This window comes from Octopus sinensis, linkage group LG2 (genome assembly GCF_006345805.1).
Source record: "Octopus sinensis linkage group LG2, ASM634580v1, whole genome shotgun sequence".
In the NCBI taxonomy this organism is placed as follows: Eukaryota; Metazoa; Mollusca; class Cephalopoda; order Octopoda; family Octopodidae; genus Octopus; species Octopus sinensis.
The window spans coordinates 145,775,684-145,785,683 of NC_042998.1; the positions used below are offsets into that span (position 1 = coordinate 145,775,684).

Genomic DNA, 10,000 nt, shown 5'->3' on the forward strand with positions numbered 1-10,000 from the left:
TCTTACAGAATGTAGGTTTATAGATCATATATATTTTTTTTATCAGAAAGAGACGCAAAAGTGTGCTGTTTCTTACGCATCGGTAATTCATCAATATATTTTAAGGCCACAAATAAAGAAAGTCGATGAAATTTGTAGGCTTGTTGGTTATGGTCTAGATCAGCGTGAATAGATTAGGAAATATAAAACAAAGTTGGTCTCTAAATGGTATGCAGTATGGCCAAGTGGTTAAAATATTAGCTTCGCGATCATCAAGTCTCAGGTCCGATACCGATATATCGCTTCTTGGGAATATATCGTTTTCTTTTCTATAGCCTCGGGTAGACCCATACTTTGTTCGGTTTGATTGAAACCTTTAATTCAAAGATCCAGCCTTGTAACGCTGACGGTGTTTGAGAGTTATACGTTTATATTTTGTACAACTGACGTAAGTAAATTAAAACAACTTTTTTAACTCAGTTTTCTGTTTCTTCAGCAACACTTAATAAATATGAAAGGATTCTGAAATCAACATAATTTGGCTGATGCTTGATTAAACTGATAATTTAGAGAAATATTTTTACTGTTATGTCTATAAAAAGCAGCGTTGCAAATATGTGGACAACCTTTATATTTCTAGAAATGTAAACAGAGACGTTGCAGTGAATTAAAATTTTTGTTTTGTTTTTTTTTCTGGTTGACCCATGTAGCTGAAATCTTTCGAAATAAAATGAATTTTAAAATAAACATTTTGATTTAAAAAATACTAAAATTGGAATTTTTAAGAATTTTCTAGATAGTGTAACTTTATAGTTGCTTCCTTTTATTAAATGCATATTTATTAATAAAAAGCTTTATTCATTATAGTATAGACGGTAGACTTATTTGTAAAATATTCAGCCACTTACACACTAATTCAATGAGCTGGTAGCTTACTTGATTGATTCAACACTCATTGATGGAAATTCTGACGAAGGTTCATATATATATATACTTTTTTATCGACCATGAAAAAATGAAAGCAAAATTGACCTAAAACAGGATTTGAATTCAGAAAGTAAAGAATCAGAAAATATGCCGCTAAGCATTTTTCCAGACGAGCTCACAATCTGCTAACTGGACGCCTTATTTCCATGTATATATATATATATATATATATATATATATATATATATATATATATATATATATATATATATATATGCCATATAAATATATATATATATTATTAATTATTGGACTTTGGGTATATGTCCATTAGTATGTCGATTGAAGTACTTTCACCTTTGGGCTGCCTGATGTCATCATCTACAGCTACGGTATAATATTCACTGGATTCGTACCAAATCCATTTTACGTTTCCTTCATTAATTATATAAATACGACTGCGAAACGATAAGTTAGATGACCGTGATTTCGAAACTAGAAGTACACCTCATTCGATGGAGCTTTCTCCCTCTCTCCATCTTTGTAACCAACTCATTTTCCTCTAAAGTCTCTTTTTCCTTCTGTTGGTGCCCTTCAATTCCTCTTCCCACTTATTTCATCTCTGCTTTCTCGTTTCTCTCTGGGTTTTCCGTTTCTCTCTTTATCGTCATCTTTCTATTTCCCTCAATTTAATCACTTTCACTTTCACTCTCAATCTATCTATATATCTATCCCTATCTTTATAACTCTCTCTTTTCACTGTATCTTTTCTCTCTTTCTCTTTCTCTTTCTCTCTCTCTCTCTCTCTCTCTCTTACTCTCTCTCTCTCTTTCTCTCTCTCTCTTACTTTCTCTCTCTCTCAATTTGAAGCGAGCCGATCCATGCCTAATATGTATTTTTCTGCGATCCTAGAAGTATAAAAAGCAACGTTCAACAACGCACTCACAGATTCGAACGCAGAATCTAGTGGGGCGAAACTTACACAGTTTCTGCTACACCGAAGCCATTTTTGGCTCTGAAACATAATAAGAGAATTACAGCAGGTGAAAGGATCAATCAGCCATTATTTTTCATTGTTCGTTCTGTTGTTGTTTTTGTCGTCGTTGTTGTTGTTGTTGCTGTTGTCGTTGCGGTTTACTGCTGCTGCTACTGTTCTTGTTACTGTTGTTGTTGTTGTTGTTGTTGTTGTTGTTGTAATTGTTGTTCTACTTCTTGTTCTTGTTTTTCAGTAGTTGAGACTAATAATAACTTTCTTTTTATGTTTATCCTTTGCTTTTTTTTTTGTTGGTGTATGGCGGGGGTTCTTTTTCCGTAGTCTATCAAAGTCGTAGAACTACTGGCTCGTAATTGGAATAAATGTACTTTTAGACCGGCGTTGATCGAATACAGAATTCTATCAGTATTGGGAGTGCTGTATGCGTATGTGCGTGCGTGTGTGTATATATACATGCACATACATATGTATATATACATTATTTATATATATATATATACACACAGTCACAGACACTCACATACACATACACACGCAAACGTACACACGCATATATATATATATATGTATGTGTGTGTGTATACATACATACATACACATACATACATACATACATACATACATACATACATACATACATACATACATACATGCACTGTGTTTCAAAGTATTAACGACTAACATTTTATTTTCTTTAAAAACTACTCGTTGGAATTCAATGAAATTTCCACAGAATGATAGCAACATTATATGCACGTGGTGTTTATAAAACGTGAAGTTTTGCGCAAGTGTAAACACACCAAGACCATTTGCATGATTACCACGAACTTTCAGAGTTCCTATATTTTTAACGAGTGGTCTGATAGTTGTGTAATCATGAGTTGTAAATGTGACTTAACTGCTTCAGAGAAGTCTGTTATTCTGAATTTTTGAAAGGTAAATCAACATTAGAAATATCTAGAATAATTAGAAGATATCACCAGAATGTGAAAAACATTGTTACATTTCCTACGAAGATACATAAGAAAGCCGACAATAGTCAGTCGAGGGTTGGTTTTCAATGTTCTTTGTCACAAATTAAGCTTGAAGCTTTAAAGAAACCAGGTCTTACAAGTGGAGAATTTTTAATGTGTATTGGCGAAACAACTGTGTCCAGAACTACCCGATGTCGTGTTCCGAATAAGGTCGGTAAACCAGTGACATCAGTTAAAAGGCCTCCTTTAAACAAAATACACATACAAAATTGTCTGAAATGGGTAGAAGATAACATAAATTTGTTGAATTCCAACTAGTAGTTTTCAAATAAATTTGTTTAAAATGTTACGTCGTTAATAATTTGAAACGTAGTGTATGTATATATATATGTGTGTGTGTGTGTTTGTGTGTATACATACATACATACATACATACATACATACATACATACATACATACATACATACATACATACATACATACATACATACATATATAGATATAAAGTCAAACCAAACAGTGAGATTTTAAAATCATTTAATACGTACATTTCAGGTTTGCGCAACATATAAATATGTAATAGGATATACAACCATTACGTAAATTTTTAACCAGTTACAGCATTTCAAAATAAATGTGTGTGTGTGATTATTCTAATGTGTGGGTTTATTCAATACCATTTCTAGCAACACACAATCCGCATCACCAAGCATTTTTAACATCATCAAAACAAATTTGGCAATTATAAAACGAAGTGAAATATTAAAAAGCATTATAACTAATTAAGCATCTTAAGCAAAAAGCAACCACATAACCTAAAGAACCTATTAACAAAGGTATAATTCAACATTAACAAACAGGATAAAACAGTCACAGTATCCAAGTGTAACGATAACAGATGTGGAATGTGTCAATACATGCCTGTTGGTAGATCCATTAGAACAAAAAATGGACAGATTTTTGCAAAAGCGGATATGAACTGCAAAAACAGAAATTTGATCTACTCCCTTATATGTCCGAATTGCGAAGGACTATATATAGGCGAGACAGGAAATGTTTTATCGGAACGCTCACGAATCCACAGACAACAAATCCGGAACACTATTGAGCGAACATATAGAAACGTGTGGTCAGAAAATTCTTCTAATTTTTTCCTTACCACAAACTACATGACACAAATGAGGTTGGAAGAAAGATAAAAGAAAAACGGTTTAATAAAATAGTCAAACCTGTTCTGAACATAAATAGCAACAACAATATAACAACCAGTTAATGATGTGGATTAAAAAATAACATTAACATATGTATATAAACAGATTACACAATATCGGTACGCCCGGCAAACCATGACGTTTAAGCTGCATGCGGATTGGTTAAAATCGTATTCCAAAAATTCAGTTTGTTGGAGCGTTCTAAGAGATACTACAGTTATCAAGAATTCAACTGTCAGTTAAATTCATTTTGAAATCTGATGATTACTACGAACGGATGAAAGCGCTAATTGAAATTTATAAACGTTACAAATTTTCTTTTATGTTAAAATACCATAATAAAAAACGTGAAAACCAACCCATGTTTTAACTTCATTCAACTGATATATATACACATACACAGATGGTTGTGTAGGATTATGAGATATCGAGAGCTAAAGACAGTTAAATGAGATTAGTAGAAATATAAAAACAGGCAAGCAATGAATTTGCATGTGTGTGTGTGTGTGTGTGTGTGTGTGTGTGTGTGTGTGTGTGTGTGTGTGTGTGTGTGTTTGTGTACGTGTAGGTAGGAAGTGAAGTAACTGAAACGATAAACACAGAAGGTAAAAGTAGGAAACCGAGAATAAAGTACAAAGGCGTCAATCAGAAAAGAGGAGGAAGAGGAAAATGAAGAGATAGTGGAAGAGCGAGAGAAAGAAAACGTTGAGAAAAAAGTAATTCAAAAATTGAAGTCAGATACATGGTGTAATAGAGGAAAGAAATTGAGATGCAATGAAAGAAAGAAAGACGAAGAAATAATAGAAGAGACAGCAGATGCTTCTTGGTGTTCTTTTTGAACTTCTTCCTTTGTTTTTCCCTTTTTCTCTGCTTTCAATACTCCCGCATTCCTAACTGACACTAGCAAGGTTTCCTTACTGTGAGATAGGTATCTCATTAAGTTCCCAAGTTCGATACGTGTGCAGTCTTCCACAGTCTTCCTCTATTTGCTCTCTTCATGTATAGGTGATCAGTGTCTGCACGTGGATGATGAGCTCCATGCATCTTTAGGAGCTTTCTTGTTTTCCTGTTCAACTCCTTTAGCTCCTCCTCTATCCACTTCAGGATTCCAGCACCATACCGAACAACTGCGACTGCGCGCGAGTTTCTGGCCATAATTATGTCTCTGGTATTCAGCTTTGAAGCCGATATTTTTCTCACTCACCGCAGGTACTCTTTCATATCGTTGAGTTTAATTCCATTTGCCTCAAGTATTCCCAGATATTTATAACCGGACTCAGGTTCAATTGCCTTCATCATTTCACCACTTGTCATACATATGCCTTCTGTCCTGACAAGTTTTCCTCGTCTTATCATCATCGTAGCACATTTTGAGAGTCCAAACTCCATCACGATATCATTCGAGAAAATCCGCAGACTTTCCAGTTCTGCCTCACGTTTTGTGAGCAACTTCAAGTCGTCCATGAATAGAAAGTGGTTCAGTTTTCCCTTTCAACTTTGTCTTCTGTAGTATTTCACTCATTGGGGTCATTCCCAGCACAAAGATTAGTGGAGATACACTATCTCTCTGGAAGATTTCTTTCTTGATTTTTACCTCTCCTAATTCCTGATTCCCTGCTGTCATTTCAGTTCTCAAACATTTCATACTGTTCCATATAAGGCTTGTCACGCTTTCTGCTTCTCAATACACTTCCATGATTCTTGTTATCCAAGAGCGTGGTATCATATTGTATGCTTTTAGATAGTCGATTCATGCCATATCATTATCATTATCCTTATTATTAAAACTAAGGTGGCGAACAGGCAGAATTGATAGCGCATCAGATATTGATATTGTATATGTGTAGGAGGGATGTATGTCTAGGTATATATTTTTTAAGACTTACAGTAAACTAAGTACAATATATTTTAATGTTTAATGTTTAAAATAGAAGCTATTTTCTGATCTTTACTGGAAAAACATTTAAAACTAAATAATTTTTTAAGGTTTACAAATTAATTTTATTGTAGAATTGTTTTTTTTTTCTTTTCGTTCGTTGTTTGCTATCAATCCTATAAAAGGAAGGTGATGAAAATACAAAGAAATATTTTTTTAAATGACAAAGAAAATAAAGCATTCGTATCAGAATAAATATTAACTTTAAAATTAAGCATTAAGAGTAAAATAAAATATGCATAAGACATAAATATAAATAAAACATTAAATTTTGATTAATATCGTTGAAATTGATTGAAAACATGATAATTCGTTTAGAAATTTCAAATTTCCACTTGAATCATGTGATTTACAACATGGTTTGTCACATGGTTTGCAGTAGTAAGAGACAATCCTGTGATATGGTACAAGTAAAATTTAGAAATTTCAATGTGATTTTCTTCTTTTTCTATCAAAAATTAACTTGTTAACAGAAAAATAATAAAATCCACTTTATGCTGTATTCTGTAAAAACAAAAAAAAAGGATGATGCGATAAAAATCCTCAAGTAAAAATAATCTCACTTTTACTTTATTAACGAAATCATATTTTTTTTAATTTTACTTTAAAAATATTCAATGTACGTATATGTTATTACAATATTATTGTATTTAGTGAAAACTTAATGCTAAGATAGTATCCGTTTTGAAACGAATATTTTTCAAAAGTTTTTATTTAACGGAAATTTTACGGCAAATATTTTGTTTCTTGTTTTTTAATATACATCATTCTTTGTTAATAATAGGTTGGCGCTTACCTTCTTTTGACTGTGTAACTATTATGGCAAATTATATTCTATGAATATTATAGTTGTGTTGGGAAATATTTTTATTTTGTTTCGAAAATGTTCAAGAGAACTCGTATAAGCAATAACCACAAATATCATACTGGTAAAACACAAAGTAGAATCCGTGTGTGAGCATGTATGCGCATGCATGAATAAGTGTGTATGTGGGCGTGGGTGTAAACGAATGGCAAGAAAACGGAAGTTCCGTAAACACTTTCATTAGCTTACAACTGTTATGGGCTATATGTAACTGTGCACCGACAATCATGAAATGTGTGCACATGCATATATATGTCTGTATGTATGTATGTATGTATGTATGTATGTATGTATGTATGTATACACACTCACACATGCATACAAACATTCATGCGCGTGCGCCCACACATACAAACATACATACACACATATATATTACATATATACATATATTTTACATATATTATATGTATGTATATATTATATATATGAATATAGTGTGTGTGAGTGTGTGTTGTCTATGTGTGTGTGTGTGTGTGTGTGTGTGTGTGTGTGTGTGTGTGTGTGTGTGTGTGTGTGTGTGTGTGTGTGTGTGTGTGTGTGTGTGTGTGTGTGTGTATGTGTGTGTGTGTGCATACATATATACGTATATAATTAATAATCTGATGATCATTTCAGTAAGAATAAAACATGTGTCATATTTCGAATCAAATCCAAAGTGATACTGACATTAACCCCAAAATGAATAATGTCCATACATTACGATTCGCTAAACTGATTTCACGTTTTTAGCAAAATGTGTTCTTTATCCAACATTCTTGTGTTCATAATTCGTTGATTTGTATTTTAGTGTTTTAGCAGCAGATGTAAGTTATTGTTTCAGTAGGTTTTTTTCTGTTTTAAGAATGTATTATTTGTTATATTTCATAAATACAAGAATCAGAAATATTTCTCTGTAGAAGCATCAAATAGTTTTTTGGGGTAATGTTCGCTTATAATTGTTTCAGCGTGTTTGAAAAGCATTTTCAACTTAGTTTTGCAAACTGTCCTTTCATTTTACAATGTAAACATCATGTACCAACGACAGGAGCAGGAATTTACGGCTATTTAACATTTTTATTCCACATCAAAAAAATTAGTTTTAACCCAAATTAACATTGATTTCACAACAGCCACTACACAAGGGTTATTACCATTCTTAATAAAGCTGTCCTTAACACTAATGGTGGAATCTTCCATCTGGCATCCAGCAACGTGAAGGCTTTCTCAGATATATGAAACAAGTTATTGCACATTGCCTTCCAATCGTTGTTCCTGTTAAATCCGATAACAATCATCTCTAAGAGTGCAAATGGTATAAAACATTTTACAATATTTTCATATGTGTCTCTCAGAAAACTAAGAAATTCATTAACAATGTTCAAGTTTTTGTTTCAACGAATATAATCACATTCGTCTACTGAATATATTTTGACTGCTAACAATTCTAGATCCAATAATATATACATACATATATATATATATATATATATATATATATATATATATATATATATATGTCTATTTATTTATTTATTTATTGTCCTTCAATAGTATGTAACGTCATTTTCAGTCTCCACTTTCATAATTTCTTTCAGGCCATTCTATTAACATTATAGGAACCAGCTGCCGGTATCTTCCAGACTTTATAGAAATAAATCCATTTTATTGCTGTCGTCTGGCTTCAGAAGTCTAAACTATCTCTCAAACTGGATAATAAATTTATCAGAGGACTCTGTTTAAACGAATTATCTTTCAACATAGGTGAGTTTGATTCTTATTGATGACATAGACGATTCTTCTAACTTATGACGTGTGAAAATTGTTGTAATCCGTAATTTCAACATCAAACCATAGACGTATTTCACACTTCAGAAATTGTCGATTAACCAAGCTGTTTCAGCTACTTTTATAATAAATTGGGAATTGTTCAACTGCAGAAGCATGGGATTCCTATTATCTCACATAATTCCATTGTTTGAAATCAACACAAGATAATTATAGAATATTCAATGCTTTAATGCTAAATTTTGGGAATGTTTTAAATATTTTCACTGTGGTTAAAAAGCTCGCGTTAGAACCACATCGTTTGGTGTTCAGTCCCACTGCACGACATCTTGGACAAGTATCTTCTACTATTGCCCCGGGTCGACCAATGTCTTGTGAGCGAATTTGGTAGGCAAAAAACTGTGTAGAAACCTGTCTTATGTGTGAGCATGCGTGTGTGTATGTGCGTGCGTGTTTTGTTGTGTGTGTGCATGCGTGTGCGTGCATGCGTGTGTGTGCATGCGTATGTATGCATATGTATGTGTGCATGCGTGTGGTAAGTACCAGAGTTTTAAAAAAGCATAACTACTGAGATTGAGTTGTTTGACTAAAACCCTTCAGGGCTGTTCTCCAGCATAGCCGCAATCCAGTGTGTGAAATGAGTAAAATAAATAAGCTGACTACTATTAATGTAGTTATAGATTTCGAAACAGCTGTCCACAAATGACGTTTTTGTCACTGACTGGGAATAACATGTTCGCATACACTGTAGAGCTGACCTCTATAACGAATCTGGAATTTTGCTTTGCTTGTATATATTCTGGTTACATTTTTAAACAAATTCTCTCCCGTACAAAAAGAGTCCGTCCCAAACACAAAAGCAAATGTTCTTATCAAGATCAAAATCGAGAGAAAATAAAACAACTAAGTAGACATTTATATTTATATATAATATATAGATATATATATATATATATATATAATATATATATATGTGTGTGTGTGTGTGTATGTTTATATATGTATGTATGTATGTATATATATATATATATATATATAAGGCGGCGAGCTGGCAGAAACGTTAGCACGCCGGGCGAAATTCTTAGCCGTATTTCGTCTGTCGTTACGTTCCGAGTTCAAATTCCGCCGAGGTCAACTTTGCCTTTCATCCTTTCGGGGTCGATAAATTAAGTACTAGTTACGCACTAGGGTCGATGTAATCGACTTAATCCCTTTGTCTGTCCTTGTTTGTCCACTCTGTGTTTAGCCTCTTGTGGGTAGTAAAGAAATATATATATATATATATATATATCAAAAGGATGTGTTATAATACTATTCCACATATACAAAAGCAGCCATACCAACAA

General features: G+C 32.9%; 2 protein-coding genes and 1 long non-coding RNA gene across 7 annotated transcripts in view; 1 reads left to right on the forward strand and 2 right to left on the reverse strand.

Annotated features, from left to right (window-relative positions):
• Positions 1–10,000, forward strand: part of LOC115229316 (L-threonine ammonia-lyase) — a 498,130-nt gene that overhangs the window by 248,603 nt on the left and 239,527 nt on the right. For all 4 annotated transcript variants that reach the window (XM_036500104.1, XM_036500115.1, XM_029799695.2 and 1 more), the window contains one exon: positions 8,465–8,630. The gene's annotated coding sequence lies outside the window, so the exon portion shown is untranslated. The remainder of the gene's footprint in view (positions 1–8,464; positions 8,631–10,000) is intronic.
• The window catches only part of LOC115226162 (putative amine oxidase [copper-containing]), a 57,419-nt gene that overhangs the window by 377 nt on the left and 47,042 nt on the right, over positions 1–10,000 (reverse strand). The window lies entirely within an intron of this gene.
• Positions 870–10,000, reverse strand: part of LOC118761912 — an 18,040-nt gene continuing 8,909 nt past the window's right edge. The window contains exons 2-3 of the long non-coding RNA XR_004997732.1: positions 7,591–7,596; positions 870–882 (exon numbers count right to left, since the gene is read on the reverse strand). This is a non-coding gene — a long non-coding RNA (uncharacterized LOC118761912). The remainder of the gene's footprint in view (positions 883–7,590; positions 7,597–10,000) is intronic.